The sequence below is a fragment of the Hemitrygon akajei genome, chromosome 13, assembly GCF_048418815.1.
Source record: "Hemitrygon akajei chromosome 13, sHemAka1.3, whole genome shotgun sequence".
Classification (NCBI taxonomy): Eukaryota; Metazoa; Chordata; class Chondrichthyes; order Myliobatiformes; family Dasyatidae; genus Hemitrygon; species Hemitrygon akajei.
The window spans coordinates 106,620,746-106,645,003 of record NC_133136.1 but is presented as its reverse complement, the minus strand read 5'-3'; the positions used below and the strand labels follow the sequence as shown (position 1 = coordinate 106,645,003).

At 44.3% G+C, this 24,258-nt stretch overlaps 1 protein-coding gene across 4 annotated transcripts in view; it reads left to right on the top strand.

Moving 5' to 3' along the window:
* Positions 1 to 24,258, top strand: part of prkg2 (protein kinase cGMP-dependent 2) — a 140,084-nt gene that overhangs the window by 52,477 nt on the left and 63,349 nt on the right. The gene's annotated exons all lie outside the window — the stretch shown is intronic.

The following is a 24,258-nucleotide window of genomic DNA, read 5'->3' as shown; positions in this document are numbered from 1 at the left end:
ATGAATATACAGGGTGGAGGGATATAGATCACATGAATATGCAGGGTGGAGGGATATAGATCGCAAGAATATGCAGGTGGTGGGATATAGATCGCAAGAATATACAGGGTGGTGGGAAATAGATCGCATGAATATACAGGGTGGTGGGATATAGATCGCATGAATATACAGGGTGGTGGGATATCGATCGCATGAATATACAGGGTGGTGGGATATAGATCGCATGAATATACAGGGTGGTGGGATATAGAACGCATGAATATACAGGGTGGTGGGATATAGAACGCATGAATATACAGGGTGGTGGGATATAGAATGCATGAATATACAGGGTGGTGGGATATAGATCGCATGAATATACAGGGTGGTGGGATATAGAACGCATGAATATACAGGGTGGTGGGATATAGATCGCATGAATATACAGGGTGGTGGGATATAGATCGCATGAATATACAGGGTGGTGGGATATAGATCACATGAATATACAGGGTGGAGGGATATAGATCGCATGAATATGCAGGTGGTGGGATATAGATCGCATGAATATGCAGGTGGTGGGATATAGATCGCATGAACATACAGGGTGGTGGGATATAGATCACATGAACATGCAGGGTGGTGGGATATAGATCACATGAATATACAGGGTGGTGGGATATAGATCGCATGAATATACAGGGTGGTGGGATATAGATCGCATGAATATACAGGGTGGTGGGATATAGATCGCATGAATATACAGGGTGGTGGGATATCGATCGCATGAATATACAGGGTGGTGGGATATAGATCGCATGAATATACAGGGTGGTGGGATATAGATCGCATGAATATACAGGGTGGTGGGATATAGATCGCATGAATATACAGGGTGGTGGGATATAGATCACATGAATATGCAGGTGGTGGGATATAGATCGCATGAATATGCAGGGAATGAGGGATATAGATCGCATGAATATACAGGGTGGTGGGATATAGATCACATGAATATACAGGGTGGTGGGATATAGATCACATGAATATACAGGGTGGTGGGATATAGATCACATGAATATACAGGGTGGGGGGATATAGATCGCATGAATATACAGGGTGGTGGGATATAGATCGCATGAATATACAGGGTGGTGGGATATAGATCACATGAATATGCAGGGTGCTGGGATATCGAACGCATGAATATACAGGGTGGTGGGATATAGATCGCATGAATATGCAGGGTGGTGGGATATAGATCGCATGAATATACAGGGTGGTGGGATATAGATCACATGAATATGCAGGTGGTGGGATATAGATCGCATGAATATGCAGGGAATGAGGGATATAGATCGCATGAATATACAGGGTGGTGGGATATAGATCACATGAATATACAGGGTGGTGGGATATAGATCACATGAATATACAGGGTGGTGGGATATAGATCGCATGAATATACAGGGTGGAGGGATATAGATCACATGAATATGCAGGGTGGAGGGATATAGATCGCATGAATATGCAGGTGGTGGGATATAGATCGCATGAATATACAGGGTGGTGGGATATAGATCGCATGAATATACAGGGTGGAGGGATATAGATCACATGAATATGCAGGATGGAGGGATATAGATCGCATGAATATGCAGGTGGTGGGATATAGATCGCATGAATATACAGGGTGGTGGGATATAGATCGCATGAATATGCAGGTGGTGGGATATAGATCGCATGAATATACAGGGTGGTGGGATATAGATCACATGAATATGCAGGGTGGTGGGATATAGATCACATGAATATACAGGGTGGTGGGATATAGATCACATGAATATACAGGGTGGTGGGATATAGATCGCATGAATATACAGGGTGCTGGGATATCGAACGCATGAATATACAGGGTGGTGGGATATAGATCGCATGAATATACAGGGTGGTGGGATATAGATCGCATGAATATACAGGGTGGTGGGATATAGATCACATGAATATACAGGGTGGTGGGATATAGATCACATGAATATACAGGGTGGTGGGATATAGATCGCATGAATATACAGGGTGCTGGGATATCGAACGCATGAATATACAGGGTGGTGGGATATAGATCGCATGAATATACAGGGTGCTGGGATATAGATCGCATGAATATACAGGGTGCTGGGATATAGATCGCATGAATATACAGGGTGGTGGGATATAGATCACATGAATATACAGGGTGGTGGGATATAGATCGCATGAATATACAGGGTGCTGGGATATCGAACGCATGAATATACAGGGTGGTGGGATATAGATCGCATGAATATACAGGGTGCTGGGATATAGATCGCATGAATATACAGGGTGGTGGGATATAGATCGCATGAATATACAGGGTGGTGGGATATAGATCACATGAATATACAGGGTGCTGGGATATAGATCGCATGAATATACAGGGTGGTGTGATATAGATCGCATAAATATACAGGGTGGTGGGATATCGATCGCATGAATATACAGGGTGGTGGGATATAGATCGCATGAATATGCAGGTGGTGGGATATAGATCGCATAAATATACAGGGTGGTGGGATATAGATCACATGAATATACAGGGTGGAGGGATATAGATCACATGAATATACAGGGTGGAGGGATATAGATCACATGAATATAAAGGGTGGTGGGATATAGATCACATGAATATACAGGGAGGTGGGATATAGATCACATGAATATACAGGGTGGAGGGATATAGATCACATGAATATAAAGGGTGGTGGGATATAGATCACATCAATATACAGGGTGGTGGGATATAGATCACATGAATATACAGGGTGGTGGGATATAGATCGCATGAATATACAGGGTGGTGGGATATAGATCACATGAATATTCAGGGTGGTGGGATATAGATCGCATGAATATACAGGGTGGTGGGATATAGATCGCATGAATATTCAGGGTGGTGGGATATAGATCGCATGAATATACAGGGTGGTGGGATATAGATCACATGAATATTCAGGGTGGTGGGATATAGATCGCATGAATATACAGGGTGGTGGGATATAGATCGCATGAATATTCAGGGTGGTGGGATATAGATCGCATGAATATACAGGGTGGTGGGATATAGATTGCATGAATATACAGGGTGGTGGGATATAGATCACATGAATATGCAGGGTGGTGGGATATAGATTGCACGAATATGCAGGGTGGTGGGATATAGATCACATGAATATTCAGTGTGGTGGGATATAGATCGCATGAATATACAGGGTGGGGGGATATAGATCGCATGAATATACAGGGTGGAGGGATATAGATCACATGAATATAAAGGGTGGTGGGATATAGATCGCATGAATATGCAGGGTGGTGGGATATAGATCGCATGAATATACAGGGTGGTGGGATATAGATCGCATGAATATACAGGGTGGTGGGATATAGATCACATGAATATACAGGGTGGTGGGATATAGATCACATGAATATACAGGGTGGTGGGATATAGATCGCATGAATATACAGGGTGGTGGGATATAGATCGCATGAATATACAGGGTGGTGGGATATAGATCGCATGAATATACAGGGTGGTGGGATAAAGATCACATGAATATACAGGGTGGTGGGATATAGATCGCATGAATATGCAGGGTAGTGGGATATAGATCGCATGAATATACAGGGTGGGGGGATATAGATCGCATGAATATAAAGGGTGGTGGGATATAGATCGCATGAATATACAGGGTGGGGGGATATAGATCGCATGAATATGCAGGGTGGTGTGATATAGATCACATGAATATACAGGGTGGTGGGATATAGATCACATGAATATACAGGGTGGTGGGATATAGATCACATGAATATGCAGGGTGGTGGGATATAGATCGCATGAATATGCAGGGTGGTGTGATATAGATCACATGAATATGCAGGGTGGTGGGATATAGATCGCATGAATATACAGGGTGGTGGGATGTAGATCACATGAATATACAGGGTGGTGGGATATAGATTGCATGAATATGCAGGGAATGAGGGATATAGATCGCATGAATATGCAGGGTGGTGAGATATAGATCACATGAATATGCAGGGTGGTGGGATATAGATCACATGAATATGCAGGTGGTGAGATATAGATCACATGAATATACAGGGTGGTGAGATATAGATCGCATGAATAGACAGGGTGGTGGGATATAGATCGCATGAATATGCAGGGTGGTGGGATATAGATCGCATGAATCTGCAGGGTGGTGGGATATAGATCTCATGAATATGCAGGGTGGTGGGATATAAATCGCATGAATATGCAGGGTGGTGGGATATAGATCGCATGAATATACAGGGTGGTGGGATATAGATCGCATGAATATACAGGGTGGTGGGATATAGATCACATGAATATACAGGGTGGTGAGATATAGATCACATGAATATGCAGGGTGGTGGGATATAGATCACATGAATATGCAGGGTGGTGGGATATAAATCGCATGAATATGCAGGGTGGTGGGATATAGATTGCATGAATATACAGGGTGGTGGGATATAGATCGCATGAATATACAGGGTGGTGGGATATAGATCACATGAATATGCAGGGTGGTGGGATATAGATCGCATGAATATGCAGGTGGTGAGATATAGATCACATGAATATGCAGGTGGTATGATATAGATCACATGAATATAAAGGGTGGTGGGATATAGATCGCATGAATATACAGGGTGGTGGGATATAGATCACATGAATATAAAGGGTGGTGGGATATAGATCGCATGAATATGCAGTGTGGTGAGTTATAGATCACATGAATATGCAGGGTGGTGAGATATAGATCACATGAATATACAGGGCGGTGGGATATAGATCACATGAATATACAGGGTGGTGGGATATAGATCGCATGAATATACAGGGTGGTGGGATATAGATCGCATGAATATACAGGGTGGTGGGATATAGATCGCATGAATATAAAGGGTGGTGGGATATAGTTCACATGAATATGCAGGGTGGTGGGATATAGATCGCATGAATATGCAGGGTGGTGGGATATAGATCGCATGAATATACAGGGTGGAGGGATATAGATCACATGAATATGCAGGGTGGTGGGATATAGATCGCATGAATATGCAGGGTGGTGGGATATAGATCGCATGAATATACAGGGTGGTGGGATATAGATCGCATGAATATACAGGGTGGTGGGATATAGATCACATGAATATGCAGGGTGGTGGGATATAGATCGCATGAATATACAGGGTGGTGGGATATAGATCGCATGAATATGCAGGTGGTGAGATATAGATCGCATGAATATGCAGGGTGGTGGGATATAGATCGCATGAATATGCAGGTGGTGGGATATAGATCTCATGAATATACAGGGTGGTGGGATATAGATCGCATGAATATGCAGGTGGTGGGATATAGATCTCATGAATATACAGGGTGGTGGGATATAGATCTCATGAATATACAGGGTGGTGGGATATAGATCGCATGAATATGCAGGGTGGTGGGATATAGATCGCATGAATATGCAGGTGGTGAGATATAGATCACATGAATATACAGGGTGGTGGGATATAGATCGCATGAATATGCAGGTGGTGGGATATAGATCTCATGAATATACAGGGTGGTGGGATATAGATCGCATGAATATGCAGGGTGGTGGGATATAGATCGCATGAATATGCAGGGAATGAGTGATATACATCGCATGCATATGCAGGTGATGGGATATAGATCACATGAATATGCAGGGAATGAGGGATATAGATCACATGAATATGCAGGGTGGTGGGATATAGATTGCATGAATATGCAGTGTGGTGAGATATAGGTCAGATGAATATGCAGGGTGGTGGGATATAGATCACATGAATATACAGGGTGGTGGGATATAGATTGCATGAATATGCAGGGTGGTGGGATATAGATCACATGAATATGCAGGGTGGTGGGATATAGATCGCATGAATATGCAGGGAATGAGGGATATAGATCACATGAATATACAGGGTGGTGGGATATAGATCACATGAATATACAGGGTGGTGGGATATAGATCGCATGAATATGCAGGGTGGTGGGATATAGATCACATGAATATGCAGGGAATGAGGGATATAGATCGCATGAATATACAGGGTGGTGGGATATAGATCACATGAATATACAGGGTGGTGGGATATAGATCGCATGAATATGCAGGGTGGTGGGATATAGATCACATGAATATAAAGGGTGGTGGGATATAGAACGCATGAATATACAGGGTGGTAGGATATAGATCACATGAATATACAGGGTGGTGGGATATAGATCACATGAATATACAGGGTGGTGGGATATAGATCGCATGAATATGCAGGGAATGAGGGATATAGATCACATGAATATGCAGGGTGGAGGGATATAGATCGCATGAATATGCAGGTGGTGGGATATAGATCGCATGAACATACAGGGTGGTGGGATATAGATCACATGAATATACAGGGTGGTGGGATATAGATCGCATGAATATACAGGGTGGTGGGATATAGATCGCATGAATATACAGGGTGGTGGGATATAGATCGCATGAATATGCAGGGAATGAGGGATATAGATCACATGAATATGCAGGGTGGAGGGATATAGATCGCATGAATATGCAGGTGGTGGGATATAGATCGCATGAACATACAGGGTGGTGGGATATAGATCGCATGAACATGCAGGGTGGTGGGATATAGATCGCATGAATATACAGGGTGGTGGGATATAGATCACATGAATATACAGGGTGGTGGGATATAGATCACATGAATATACAGGGTGGTGGGATATAGATCGCATGAACATACAGGGTGGTGGGATATAGATCACATGAACATGCAGGGTGGTGGGATATAGATCACATGAATATACAGGGTGGTGGGATATAGATCGCATGAATATACAGGGTGGTGGGATATAGATCGCATGAATATACAGGGTGGTGGGATATAGATCGCATGAATATACAGGGTGGTGGGATATCGATCGCATGAATATACAGGGTGGTGGGATATAGATCGCATGAATATACAGGGTGGTGGGATATAGATCGCATGAATATACAGGGTGGTGGGATATAGATCGCATGAATATACAGGGTGGTGGGATATAGATCACATGAATATGCAGGTGGTGGGATATAGATCGCATGAATATGCAGGGAATGAGGGATATAGATCGCATGAATATACAGGGTGGTGGGATATAGATCACATGAATATACAGGGTGGTGGGATATAGATCACATGAATATACAGGGTGGTGGGATATAGATCACATGAATATACAGGGTGGGGGGATATAGATCGCATGAATATACAGGGTGGTGGGATATAGATCGCATGAATATACAGGGTGGTGGGATATAGATCACATGAATATGCAGGGTGCTGGGATATCGAACGCATGAATATACAGGGTGGTGGGATATAGATCGCATGAATATGCAGGGTGGTGGGATATAGATCGCATGAATATACAGGGTGGTGGGATATAGATCACATGAATATGCAGGTGGTGGGATATAGATCGCATGAATATGCAGGGAATGAGGGATATAGATCGCATGAATATACAGGGTGGTGGGATATAGATCACATGAATATACAGGGTGGTGGGATATAGATCACATGAATATACAGGGTGGTGGGATATAGATCGCATGAATATACAGGGTGGAGGGATATAGATCACATGAATATGCAGGGTGGAGGGATATAGATCGCATGAATATGCAGGTGGTGGGATATAGATCGCATGAATATACAGGGTGGTGGGATATAGATCGCATGAATATACAGGGTGGAGGGATATAGATCACATGAATATGCAGGATGGAGGGATATAGATCGCATGAATATGCAGGTGGTGGGATATAGATCGCATGAATATACAGGGTGGTGGGATATAGATCGCATGAATATGCAGGTGGTGGGATATAGATCGCATGAATATACAGGGTGGTGGGATATAGATCACATGAATATGCAGGGTGGTGGGATATAGATCACATGAATATACAGGGTGGTGGGATATAGATCACATGAATATACAGGGTGGTGGGATATAGATCGCATGAATATACAGGGTGCTGGGATATCGAACGCATGAATATACAGGGTGGTGGGATATAGATCGCATGAATATACAGGGTGGTGGGATATAGATCGCATGAATATACAGGGTGGTGGGATATAGATCACATGAATATACAGGGTGGTGGGATATAGATCACATGAATATACAGGGTGGTGGGATATAGATCGCATGAATATACAGGGTGCTGGGATATCGAACGCATGAATATACAGGGTGGTGGGATATAGATCGCATGAATATACAGGGTGCTGGGATATAGATCGCATGAATATACAGGGTGCTGGGATATAGATCGCATGAATATACAGGGTGGTGGGATATAGATCACATGAATATACAGGGTGGTGGGATATAGATCGCATGAATATACAGGGTGCTGGGATATCGAACGCATGAATATACAGGGTGGTGGGATATAGATCGCATGAATATACAGGGTGCTGGGATATAGATCGCATGAATATACAGGGTGGTGGGATATAGATCGCATGAATATACAGGGTGGTGGGATATAGATCACATGAATATACAGGGTGCTGGGATATAGATCGCATGAATATACAGGGTGGTGTGATATAGATCGCATAAATATACAGGGTGGTGGGATATCGATCGCATGAATATACAGGGTGGTGGGATATAGATCGCATGAATATGCAGGTGGTGGGATATAGATCGCATAAATATACAGGGTGGTGGGATATAGATCACATGAATATACAGGGTGGAGGGATATAGATCACATGAATATACAGGGTGGAGGGATATAGATCACATGAATATAAAGGGTGGTGGGATATAGATCACATGAATATACAGGGAGGTGGGATATAGATCACATGAATATACAGGGTGGAGGGATATAGATCACATGAATATAAAGGGTGGTGGGATATAGATCACATCAATATACAGGGTGGTGGGATATAGATCACATGAATATACAGGGTGGTGGGATATAGATCGCATGAATATACAGGGTGGTGGGATATAGATCACATGAATATTCAGGGTGGTGGGATATAGATCGCATGAATATACAGGGTGGTGGGATATAGATCGCATGAATATTCAGGGTGGTGGGATATAGATCGCATGAATATACAGGGTGGTGGGATATAGATCACATGAATATTCAGGGTGGTGGGATATAGATCGCATGAATATACAGGGTGGTGGGATATAGATCGCATGAATATTCAGGGTGGTGGGATATAGATCGCATGAATATACAGGGTGGTGGGATATAGATTGCATGAATATACAGGGTGGTGGGATATAGATCACATGAATATGCAGGGTGGTGGGATATAGATTGCACGAATATGCAGGGTGGTGGGATATAGATCACATGAATATTCAGTGTGGTGGGATATAGATCGCATGAATATACAGGGTGGGGGGATATAGATCGCATGAATATACAGGGTGGAGGGATATAGATCACATGAATATAAAGGGTGGTGGGATATAGATCGCATGAATATGCAGGGTGGTGGGATATAGATCGCATGAATATACAGGGTGGTGGGATATAGATCGCATGAATATACAGGGTGGTGGGATATAGATCACATGAATATACAGGGTGGTGGGATATAGATCACATGAATATACAGGGTGGTGGGATATAGATCGCATGAATATACAGGGTGGTGGGATATAGATCGCATGAATATACAGGGTGGTGGGATATAGATCGCATGAATATACAGGGTGGTGGGATAAAGATCACATGAATATACAGGGTGGTGGGATATAGATCGCATGAATATGCAGGGTAGTGGGATATAGATCGCATGAATATACAGGGTGGGGGGATATAGATCGCATGAATATAAAGGGTGGTGGGATATAGATCGCATGAATATACAGGGTGGGGGGATATAGATCGCATGAATATGCAGGGTGGTGTGATATAGATCACATGAATATACAGGGTGGTGGGATATAGATCACATGAATATACAGGGTGGTGGGATATAGATCACATGAATATGCAGGGTGGTGGGATATAGATCGCATGAATATGCAGGGTGGTGTGATATAGATCACATGAATATGCAGGGTGGTGGGATATAGATCGCATGAATATACAGGGTGGTGGGATGTAGATCACATGAATATACAGGGTGGTGGGATATAGATTGCATGAATATGCAGGGAATGAGGGATATAGATCGCATGAATATGCAGGGTGGTGAGATATAGATCACATGAATATGCAGGGTGGTGGGATATAGATCACATGAATATGCAGGTGGTGAGATATAGATCACATGAATATACAGGGTGGTGAGATATAGATCGCATGAATAGACAGGGTGGTGGGATATAGATCGCATGAATATGCAGGGTGGTGGGATATAGATCGCATGAATCTGCAGGGTGGTGGGATATAGATCTCATGAATATGCAGGGTGGTGGGATATAAATCGCATGAATATGCAGGGTGGTGGGATATAGATCGCATGAATATACAGGGTGGTGGGATATAGATCGCATGAATATACAGGGTGGTGGGATATAGATCACATGAATATACAGGGTGGTGAGATATAGATCACATGAATATGCAGGGTGGTGGGATATAGATCACATGAATATGCAGGGTGGTGGGATATAAATCGCATGAATATGCAGGGTGGTGGGATATAGATTGCATGAATATACAGGGTGGTGGGATATAGATCGCATGAATATACAGGGTGGTGGGATATAGATCACATGAATATGCAGGGTGGTGGGATATAGATCGCATGAATATGCAGGTGGTGAGATATAGATCACATGAATATGCAGGTGGTATGATATAGATCACATGAATATAAAGGGTGGTGGGATATAGATCGCATGAATATACAGGGTGGTGGGATATAGATCACATGAATATAAAGGGTGGTGGGATATAGATCGCATGAATATGCAGTGTGGTGAGTTATAGATCACATGAATATGCAGGGTGGTGAGATATAGATCACATGAATATACAGGGCGGTGGGATATAGATCACATGAATATACAGGGTGGTGGGATATAGATCGCATGAATATACAGGGTGGTGGGATATAGATCGCATGAATACACAGGGTGGTGGGATATAGATCGCATGAATATAAAGGGTGGTGGGATATAGTTCACATGAATATGCAGGGTGGTGGGATATAGATCGCATGAATATGCAGGGTGGTGGGATATAGATCGCATGAATATACAGGGTGGAGGGATATAGATCACATGAATATGCAGGGTGGTGGGATATAGATCGCATGAATATGCAGGGTGGTGGGATATAGATCGCATGAATATACAGGGTGGTGGGATATAGATCGCATGAATATACAGGGTGGTGGGATATAGATCACATGAATATGCAGGGTGGTGGGATATAGATCGCATGAATATACAGGGTGGTGGGATATAGATCGCATGAATATGCAGGTGGTGAGATATAGATCGCATGAATATGCAGGGTGGTGGGATATAGATCGCATGAATATGCAGGTGGTGGGATATAGATCTCATGAATATACAGGGTGGTGGGATATAGATCGCATGAATATGCAGGTGGTGGGATATAGATCTCATGAATATACAGGGTGGTGGGATATAGATCTCATGAATATACAGGGTGGTGGGATATAGATCGCATGAATATGCAGGGTGGTGGGATATAGATCGCATGAATATGCAGGTGGTGAGATATAGATCACATGAATATACAGGGTGGTGGGATATAGATCGCATGAATATGCAGGTGGTGGGATATAGATCTCATGAATATACAGGGTGGTGGGATATAGATCGCATGAATATGCAGGGTGGTGGGATATAGATCGCATGAATATGCAGGGAATGAGTGATATACATCGCATGCATATGCAGGTGATGGGATATAGATCACATGAATATGCAGGGAATGAGGGATATAGATCACATGAATATGCAGGGTGGTGGGATATAGATTGCATGAATATGCAGTGTGGTGAGATATAGGTCAGATGAATATGCAGGGTGGTGGGATATAGATCACATGAATATACAGGGTGGTGGGATATAGATTGCATGAATATGCAGGGTGGTGGGATATAGATCACATGAATATGCAGGGTGGTGGGATATAGATCGCATGAATATGCAGGGAATGAGGGATATAGATCACATGAATATACAGGGTGGTGGGATATAGATCACATGAATATACAGGGTGGTGGGATATAGATCGCATGAATATGCAGGGTGGTGGGATATAGATCACATGAATATGCAGGGAATGAGGGATATAGATCGCATGAATATACAGGGTGGTGGGATATAGATCACATGAATATACAGGGTGGTGGGATATAGATCGCATGAATATGCAGGGTGGTGGGATATAGATCACATGAATATAAAGGGTGGTGGGATATAGAACGCATGAATATACAGGGTGGTAGGATATAGATCACATGAATATACAGGGTGGTGGGATATAGATCACATGAATATACAGGGTGGTGGGATATAGATCGCATGAATATGCAGGGAATGAGGGATATAGATCACATGAATATGCAGGGTGGAGGGATATAGATCGCATGAATATGCAGGTGGTGGGATATAGATCGCATGAACATACAGGGTGGTGGGATATAGATCACATGAATATACAGGGTGGTGGGATATAGATCGCATGAATATACAGGGTGGTGGGATATAGATCGCATGAATATACAGGGTGGTGGGATATAGATCGCATGAATATGCAGGGAATGAGGGATATAGATCACATGAATATGCAGGGTGGAGGGATATAGATCGCATGAATATGCAGGTGGTGGGATATAGATCGCATGAACATACAGGGTGGTGGGATATAGATCGCATGAACATGCAGGGTGGTGGGATATAGATCGCATGAATATACAGGGTGGTGGGATATAGATCACATGAATATACAGGGTGGTGGGATATAGATCACATGAATATACAGGGTGGTGGGATATAGATCGCATGAATATGCAGGGAATGAGGGATATAGATCACATGAATATGCAGGGTGGAGGGATATAGATCGCATGAATATGCAGGTGGTGGGATATAGATCGCATGAACATACAGGGTGGTGGGATATAGATCACATGAACATGCAGGGTCGTGGGATATAGATCGCATGAATATACAGGGTGGTGGGATATAGATCACATGAATATACAGGGTGGTGGGATATAGATTGCATGAATATACAGGGTGGTGGGATATAGATCACATGAATATACAGGGCGGTGGGATATAGATCACATGAATATACAGGGTGGTGGGATATAGATCACATGAATATACAGGGTGGTGGGATATAGATCGCATGAATATGCAGGGTGGTGGGATATAGATCACATGAATATAAAGGGTGGTGGGATATAGAACGCATGAATATACAGGGTGGTAGGATATAGATCACATGAATATACAGGGTGGTGGGATATAGATCACATGAATATACAGGGTGGTGGGATATAGATCACATGAATATACAGGGTGGTGGGATATAGATCGCATGAATATGCAGGGAATGAGGGATATAGATCACATGAATATGCAGGGTGGAGGGATATAGATCGCATGAATATGCAGGTGGTGGGATATAGATCGCATGAACATACAGGGTGCTGGGATATAGATCACATGAATATACAGGGTGGTGGGATATAGATCGCATGAATATACAGGGTGGTGGGATATAGATCGCATGAATATACAGGGTGGTGGGATATAGATCGCATGAATATGCAGGGAATGAGGGATATAGATCACATGAATATGCAGGGTGGAGGGATATAGATCGCATGAATATGCAGGTGGTGGGATATAGATCGCATGAACATACAGGGTGGTGGGATATAGATCACATGAACATGCAGGGTGGTGGGATATAGATCGCATGAATATACAGGGTGGTGGGATATAGATCACATGAATATACAGGGTGGTGGGATATAGATCGCATGAATATACAGGGTGGTGGGATATAGATCACATGAATATACAGGGTGGTGGGATATAGATCGCATGAATATACAGGGTGGTGGTATATAGATCGCATGAATATACAGGGTGGTGGGATATAGATCGCATGAATATAAAGGGTGGTGGGATATAGATCGCATGAATATGTAGGGAATGAGGGATATGGATCACAGGAATATACAGGGTGGTGGGATATAGATTGCATGAATCTGCAGGGAATGAGGGATATGGATCACAGGAATATACAGGGTGGTGGGATATAGATCGCATGAATATACTGGGTGGTGGGATATAGATCGCATGAATATGTAGGGAATGAGGGATATGGATCACAGGAATATACAGGGTGGTGGGATATAGATCGCATGAATATACAGGGTGGTGGGATATAGATCGCATGAATATACAGGGTGGTGGGATATAGATCGCATGAATATAAAGGGTGGTGGGATATAGATCGCATGAATATGTAGGGAATGAGGGATATGGATCACAGGAATATACAGGGTGGTGGGATATAGATTGCATGAATCTGCAGGGAATGAGGGATATGGATCACAGGAATATACAGGGTGGTGGGATATAGATCGCATGAATATACTGGGTGGTGGGATATAGATCGCATGAATATGTAGGGAATGAGGGATATGGATCACAGGAATATACAGGGTGGTGGGATATAGATCGCATGAATATACAGGGTGGTGGGATATAGATCGCATGAATATACAGGGTGGTGGGATATAGATCGGGAACTTCTCAAGATTGATTTTAGTATGGCATTTGCTCAAGATCTCTCATGGAAAGCACATCCAGATGATTAAGATCCCCGAGATGCAAAGTGTTGTGGTTTGAATTTGGAATTGGCCTGCCTTCAGCAGTCAGAGAGTAGTGCTCAGTGTGATTTATTCTGGCTGCAGATCTGCAACTATTCATATTCTACAAGGATCAATAAGTACCGAAGTCATTTGGGTTTAGCAACAACATCTCCACCATCTCCATCAGCATAGGTGAACCTCAAGGCTGTGTTCTTAGTCCCTTGCTCTACTTGCTTTACACTTATGACTTTGTAGCTAAGCATAGCTGCAACGCCATATTCCATTGTGCTGATAGCACCTCTGTTATAGGCTGAATCAAAGGTGGAGATGAATCGGCACATTGGAGGGAGATTGAAAATCTGGTTGAGTGCTGCCATGACAACAACCTTTCACTCAATGTCAGCAAGACCAAGGAGCTGATTATTGACTCCAATAATTATTCAGATTGCGACTCCAGCCTTGAACTCCAGGCTGGGTCTTCACATGCTGCGATTGTGACTCCCGTCTCCCCTTCCCCCACCACCACTCTGCCATCCCCTCTCCCTCAGATCCCATCGTCAGCTCCTGGGCCCTCAGAGGCTCCATCTTCCTCTCACCCCAACCCTCCCCTCTCCACTGACGCTTCCAGCCTCCCTCCCCCCTCTGATCCCTTCTCTCATCTGTGCCGGGTCTTTACCATTCCCTCCGACCTTCAACTCTCTGAGGCAGAGTGCTCTGTCCTCAGTAAGGGCCTCAGCTTTGTCCCCCTTCGCCCACACCTCAGTGAGTTCCGCGTTCTTCTTCCGCCGACTTCATCTCCGAGTTTACTTCTTTGGCAAGGACTCTCCCACCCCCACCGATGACCCCTTCTCCCGTCTTCAACCCTCCTCCTCTTCATGGACACCCCGCTCTGGTCTTCTGCCTGCTATGGATCTCTTTATTGCTAATTGCCGACGGAACATCAACCGTCTTGACTTCACCACACCATGTTCCAATTCCAACCTCACTCCTTCAGAACGCTCTGCTCTCCCCTCCCGCCGCACCAATCCCAACCTCACTATAAAACCTGCTGATAAGGGGAGAGCTGTTGTTGTCTGGCGTACTGACCTCTACCTGGCCGAGGCACAGCGACAACTCTCTGATACCTCCTCTTATTTACCCCTTGATCATGACCCCACTAAGGAGCACCAGGCCATTGTCTCCTATACCATCACCAACCTTATCAGCTCTGGGGATCTCCCATCCACTGCCACCAACCTCATAGTTCCCACACCCCGCACTTCCCGTTTCTACCTCCTACCCAAGATCCACAAACCTGCCTGTCCAGGTAGACCTATTGTCTCAGCTTGCTCCTGCCCCACCAAACTCATTTCTGCATACCTTGACACTGTCTTATCCCCCCTTATTCAATCTCTTCCCACCTATGTTTGTGTCACTTCTCACGCTTTGAATTTTTTCAATGATTTTAAGTTCCCTGGCCCCCACCGCCTTACTTTCACCATGGACGTCCAGTCCCTATATACCTCCATCCCCCACCCGGACAGTCTCAAAGCTCTTCGCTTCTTTTTGGATTCCAGACCTAACCAATTCCCCTCTACCACCACTCTCCTCCGTCTAGCGGAATTAGTTCTTACTCTCAATAATTTCTCCTTTGGCTCCTCCCACTTCCTCCAAACCAAGGGTGTAGCCATGGGCACCCGTATGGGTCCCAGTTATGCCTGCCTTTTTGTTGGCTTTGTGGAACAGTCCATGTTCCAAGTCTATACAGGTATCCATCCCCCTCTTTTCCTTCGCTACATCGACGACTGCATTGGCGCTGCCTCCTGCATGCATGCTGAGCTCGTCGACTTCATTAACCTTGCCTCCAACTTTCACCCTGCCCTCAAATTTACCTGGTCAATTTCCAACACCTCCCTCCCTTTTCTTGATCTTTCTGTCTCTATCTCTGGAGATGGCTTATCTACTGATATCTACTATAAGCCTACAGACTCTCACAGCTACCTGGACTATTCCTCTTCCCACCCTGTCTCTTGCAAAAAGGCTATCCCCTTCTCACAATTCCTCCGTCTCTGCCGCATCTGCATCTGCTTTTCATTCCAGGATAAAGGAGATGTCTTCCTTTTTTAAACAAAGGGGCTTCCCTTCTTCCACCATCAACTCTGTTCTCAAACGCATCTCTCCCAGTTCCCGCACATCTTCCCTCACCCCATCTGCCCGCCACCCCACTAGGGATAGGGTTCCCCTTGTCCTCATCTACCACCCCACCAGCCTCCAGGTTCAACATATAATTCTCCGTAACTTCCGCCACCTCCAACGGGATCCCATTACCAAGCACATCTTTCCCGCCCCCCCCCCTTTCTGCTTACCGCGGGGATTGCTCCCTACGCGACTCCCTTGTCCACTCGTCCCCCCAATCCCTTCCCACTGATCTCCCTCCTGGCACTTATCCTTGCAAGCAGAACAAGTGCTACACCTGCCCTTACACTTCCTCCCTCACCACCATTCAGGACCCCAGACAGTCCTTCCAGGTGAGGCGACTCTTCACCTGTGAGTCGGCTGGTGTGGTATACTGTGTCTGGTGCTCCCGGTGTGTCCTTTTATATATTGGTGAGACCCAATGCAGACTGGGAGACTGTTTCGCTGAACACCTACGCTCGGTCCGCCAGAGAAAGCAGGATCTGCCAGTGGCCACACATTTTAATTCCACGTCCCATTCCCATTCTGATATGTCTATCCATGGCCTCCTCTACTGTCAAAATGAATCCAAACTCAGGTTGGAGGAACAACGCCTTATATACCGGCTGGGTAGCCTCCAACCTGATGGCATGAACATTGACTTCTCTAACTTCCGTTAATGCCCCTCCTCCCCTTCTTACCCCACCCCTGACATATTTAGTTGTTTGTTTTTTTTCTCTCTCTGCCCATCACTCTGCTTGTTCTCCATCTCCCTCTGGTACTCCCCCTCCCCCTTTCTTTCACCCGAGGCCTTGCGTCTCATGATCCTTTCCCTTCTCCAGCTCTGTATCACTTCCACCAATCACCTTTCCAGCTCTTAGCTTCATCCCACCCCCTCTGGTCTTCTACTATCATTTTGCATTTCCCCCTCCCCCTACTACTTTCAAATCTCTTACTATCTCTCCTTTCAGTTAGTCCTGACGAAGGGTCTCGGCCCGAAACGTTGACACCGCTTCTCCCTATAGATGCTGCCTGGCCTGCTGTGTTCCACCAGCATTTTGTGTGTGTAGCTGATTATTGACTTTAGGAGGAAGAAACCAGAGGTCCATGAGCCAGTCCTCATCAGCGGATCAAAGCCGGAGAGGGTCAGCAATACGTTCCTCTGGGTTATTATTTCAGAGAACCTGTCCGGAGCCCAGCATGTAAATGGAATCATGAAGAAAGCATGGCAGTGCCTCTACTTCCTTAGGAGTTTGTGGAGATTCAGCATGACATCTAAAACTTTGACAAACTTCTATAGATGTGTAGTGGAGAATATATTGCCTGGCTGCATCACAGCCTGGTATACAAAAACCAATACCTTTGAACAGAAAAATCCTACAAAAAGTAATGGATATGGTCTAGTACATCTTAGGTAAAACTCTCCCCACCATTGAGCACATCTACATGGAGCGTTGTCACAGGAAAGCAATATTCATCATCAGGGACTCCCACCACCTAGGACATGTTCTCTTCTCATTGCTGCAATCAGAAAGAAGATACAGGAGCCTCAGGACACACACCACCAAGTTCAGAAACAGTTATTACCCCTTAGCCACCAGGAGATAACTTCACTCAGCTTCACTTGCCCCATCACTAAACTGTTTCTACAATGGATGGACTCACTTTCAAGGACTCTTCATCTCACTTTCTCAATATTTATCACTAATTTATTATTATTGTTGTCACTTTCTTTGTATTTGCACTATTTGTTGTCTTCTGCACTCTGGTTGAACACTCTAGTTGGAAGATCTTTCATTGATTCTGTTTTTGTTACTATTCTATAGATTTATTAAATATACCCCAAGAGAATGAATCTCAGGGTTGTATATGGTGATATCTATGTACTTTGATAATCAAATTTACTTTGAACTTTGATCCATACTGGGGCCTCATTTTTGTGATATATATAAATGAAGAAAGTGTCAATGTGTGGGTTAGTAAGCTTGAAGATGATATGAAGATTGGTAATATTATGGACAGTGAGGAAGTCTGGCAAAGGATACACTGGGATATACTGTAGATCATTGGAGATTTGGGCAGAAAAATGGCAGATGCAGTTTAACCTGGCCAAAGTGAAATGTAAAGGGTTAGTACACTGTTAATAGCAAGGCCCTTAATATTGTTAATGTGCCAAAGGATCTTGGGGTCCAAGTCTGTAGCTCCCTGAAAATAAATACACACACTCAGTGACCACTTTATTAAGTACCTCCTGTACCTAATAAAGTGGTCACAGTGCATGTTCTTGGACATCTGCTGCTGAAGCCCACCCTCTTCAAGGTTTGATGTGTTATGCATTCAAAGATGCTCTTTTGAACACCACTGTTGTAAAATGCGTCTAGTGAGTTACTATTGTTCTTCTGTCAGCTTGAATCAGTCTGGCCATTCTCTGATCTCTCTAATTAACAAGATACCCACAGAACCACCATATTTTTTTGGTTTTTGCACTATTCTCTGTATATTCGAGAGAGTGTTGTGCATGAAGCTCCCTGGAGATCAGCAGTTTCTGAGATAATCAAACCACCCTGTGTGGCATCAACAAACGTTCCATGGTCAAAATCACTTAGATCACATTTCTTCTCCATCCTGATGGTTGGTCCAAATAACAAGTGAACCTCTTGTCCTTACCTACCACCCCATGAACCTCTGCATCCAATGCAAAATTCTCCGGAACTTCCATCATCTTCAAAGGGAACCTACCACCAGGTATATCTTTATCTCACCCCCCCCCCCCCCATGCTTTCCACAGGGATCACTCCCTTTGCGATTCCCTTGTCGATTTGTCCCTCCTGGCGCTAATCCCAGCAAATGGCCTAAGTGCTACCTGCCCATTCACCTCCTCCCTCACCTCGATTCAGGCCCCAGGCAGTCTTTCCAGGAGAGCAACAATTCACCTTTGAATCTGGTGGGGTCATCCATTTGTGTCCAGTGTTCCCGATGTGGCCTCCAAAACATTAGTGAGATCCGTTGTAAATTGGGGGCCAATTCATCAAGCACCTCCTCACCATCTGCCACAAGTGGGACTTTCTGGTGGTCAAACGTTTTAGTTCTGATTCCCATTCCTGTTTCAGCATGACGACCCATGGCCTCCTCTTGTGCCAAGATGAGACCACCCTCAGGGTGGAGGAGCAATACCATAAGGCCATAAGACATAGAAGCAGAATTAGGCCATTTGGCCCATCCAATCTGCTCTGCTACTTAATCATGGCTGATCCTTTATTCCCCTCCTCAGCCTCACTCCTTTGCCTTCGGCTCAATCTTTGATGCCGCATCCGAACAAGAACCTATCAAGTTCTGCCTTAGGTATACCCAATGACTTGGCTTCCAGAGCTCCCCGAGGTAATAAATGCCACAAATTCACAACCCTCTGGCTAAAGAAATTTCTCTGCAACAATGTTTTAAGTGGACACCCCTCTATCCCGAGGCTCTATTCCCCACCATAGGAAACATCCTTTCCATATCTGCTCCACCTAGGCCCTTCAACATTCAAAAGGTTTCAATGAGATCCCACACCATCCTTCTAAATTTCAGCAAGTATAGACCCAGAGCCATCAATGCCTTGGATGATAAACTGTTTATTCCCACAATCATCCTTGTGAACCTCCTCTGAAAGCTCTCCAATGCCAGCACATCTTTTTTCAGATGAGGAACCCAAAACTGTTCACAATACACAAGGTGAGGCCTCACCAGTGCCTTATAAAGCCTCAGCATTACATCTCTGCTCTTGTATTCTAGAAATGAATGCTAACAATGCATTTGCCTTCCTCACCACCTACTCAACCTGCAAGTTAACCTGTAGGGTGTTCTGCACAAGGACTCCAAGTCCCTTTGCATCTCAGATGTTTGGATTTTTTCCTGTTTAGAAAATAGCCTGCACATTTATTTCTACTATCAAATTGCATGCAGTTTCCAAAATTGTATTTCATTTCCCACTTTCTTGCCTATTCTCCTAATCTGTCTAAGTCCTTCTGCAACCTACGTATTTCCTCAACACTCCCTGCCTCTCCACCAACCTTCGTATCATCTGCAAACTTGACAACAAAGCCATCTATTCCATCATCTAAATCATTGATATACAGCATAAAAAGAAGTGGTCCCAACACCGACCCCTGCAGAACACCACTAGTCACTGGCAGCCAGCCTTTTATTCCTACTCACTGCCCTCTACCAATCAGCCAATGCTCTAACCATGCCAGTTCCTTTCCTCTTTACCATGGGCTCTTAACTTGGTAAGCGGCCTCATGTGTGGCACTCTGTCAAAGGTCTTCTGAAAGTCCAAATATACAACATAGACTGCATCCTCTTTATCTATCCTTGTCATAAGGGGGGTGTTGGAGTGGACCCAAAAGCAAGACACAGACACTGAACTACCTGGAACAGGACTAGGCGTGAGAAGGAAGCAAGGGAAGTTGGGAAGAAAGGACACTGGACATGACACAGGCCCCGGACGAGACAAGGACTCCGAGCCTGGGCTAGAACCTGACTAGGATAGGGAACCAGGACATGGAACTGGGAATTAGGAGCCTGAGCTTGGACTCTGAGCCAGAGACTGGACAAGGACCCAGAATCTGGGTCTTGGCTTGGGCTCGGACCCCAGAACTAGGCAAGGACATGACGAGGTTACAGGATGAGGAGAGGCACAGGAAGGGACGAGAGACTCCTGGACTGGACAAGGGAACCTCAGCACAGGACGAGGGAATCCCAGCACCGAGCTGGGCAAGGTACTCCTGTGCTGGGCAAGGCACATGGACATGACGAGAACACAGAGCCAAGGGAGAGACAGGAACATGGAACACCGAGACAGGAACCCTCCTTGGGTACAGGATGTAGGGCCGGGACTCATAACACAGAACGCTGAACGCGACTAGACAGTTCCCAATGCTAGGTAGTGGCAAAATGGTCAGACCTACCTAGCGAAGGCGTGGACGCAGACAGTTCCCTACGCTAGGAACCGGCAAACAGCTGGACCTTCCTAGCTTTTTGAGTACCTTCTCTCTTATAACAGAAACTGCACCCACTTCTCTTCCTTTACACACTAAAACATGCCTCCACAATTTCTACTGCTACCTCTTTCAGAACTCTAAGGTGCAGTTCATCTGGCCCAGGTGACTTAGGTACCCTTAAGTCTTTCAGGTTTTTGAGCATCTTCTCCCTTGTAATAGTGACTCCACTCACTTCTCGTCCTTCACACACTTCAACATCTGGTACACTGGTAGTGTCTTCCACAGTGAAGACTGATACAAAATACTCATTTAGTTCATCTGCCATCACTTTGTCCCCTGTTATTATTTCTCCAACTTCATTTCCTAGCGGTCCTGTATCCACTCTCATCTCTCCTTTATTTATACATACTTGAACAAGTTTTACTGTCCACTTTGATAATGTTTGCTAGCTTGCTTTTATATTTCAACTTTTCCCTCTTAATGATTCTTTTAGTTGCTCTGCGTAAGTTTTTAAAAGCCTTCCAATCCTCTACCTTCCTGCTAACTTTTGTTTGTTGTATGCCCTCTCTTTTGCTTGTATAATAGCTTTGACTTCTCTTGTTAGTCATGGTTGTACTATTTTGCTATTTGAGTATTTCTTCATTTTTGGAATACATTTATCCTGCACCTTCCTCATTTTTCCCAGAAACTCACACTGTTGCTACTCTGCTGTCATCTCTGCCAGCATCTCTTTCTAATTTACTTTGGCCAACTCCTCTCTCTTACCACTGTAAGTTCCTGTACTCTACTGCTATGTCACACTTTCTGCCTATCAAATTTCAAGTTGACCTCAATCATATTGTGATCACTATCTCCTAAGAGTTCTTTTACCTTAAGCTCCCTAATCACCTCCAGTTCATTACATAACACCCAATCCAGTATAGCTGATCCTTTAGTAAGCTCAATGAAAAACTGCTCTTAAAAGCCACTTCATAGACATTGAACAAACTCACTGTCTTGAGATCCAGTTCCAAACTAATTTTCCCAATGGACCTGCATGTTAAAATCTCCCATGACTATCATAACATTGTCCTTTTGACACCTTTTCTATTTCCAATTGTGATCTGAGGTCCACATCTCTGCTTCTGTTGGGAGGCCTGTATATAATTGCTATCAGGGTTCTTTTACCCTTACAGTTCCTTAAATCAACCCACAAGGATTCAGCATCTTCCGATCCAATGTCACATCTTCCTACAGATTTGATGTCATTCTTTACCGGCAGAGTCACACCACCCCCTCTGCCTATCTTCTTATTTCTCCAATATAATGTGTAACCTTGGACATTCATCTCCCAAATACATGATTCAGTGATGGCCACAACATCATACCTGACAATCTGTGATAGCGCAACAAGATCATCCGCCTTATTTCTCATACTCTGTTCACTGAGATACAACACTTTGAGTGCTGGATTTGCTACCCGTTTTGATTCTGCATCCCTAATGCACTGAAACGCACCCTGCTGGCTGCAATTTTTTTCCTATCATCTGCCTGCCCTACCTGAAAGTCTGACTGTGCACTGTCTTTGCTTTTTCACTCTCCATCCTGACCTGAGTCCCTTCACTCTGGTACCCACCCCTCTGCCAACTTAGTATATTCTGGCTGGATATCCTCCACCCTGATGGCTTGAATATTGATTTCTTCTTCTGGTAACCATCCCCACACCTCCTCTATTCTCTACTCTGATATTTTATCTCTTCTCACTTGCCTATTACTTCCCTCTGGGTTCCCTCCTCCTTCCTTTTCTCCTGTTATCCACTCTCCTCTCCTATCATATCCCTTCTTCTCCAGCCCTTAGTCTTTCCCACCCACCTGGCTTCACCTATCACCTTTGAGCTAACCTCTTTCCCCTTCTCCCACCTTTTTATTCTGGCATCTTCCCCCTTCCTTCTCAGTCCTGAGGAAAGTTCTTGGCCTGAAACGTTGACTGTCTATTCATTTCCATAGCTACTGCCTGACCTGTTGAGTTCCTCCAACATTTTGCGTCAGTATTTTGTCTGAGGTTCTGTTGGTGGTGTGGAGGCAAATCCACCATTGTTAAAAGTTCTCATTTGAGATCCAAATGTAAAAGTCTCTAAGAAACCTT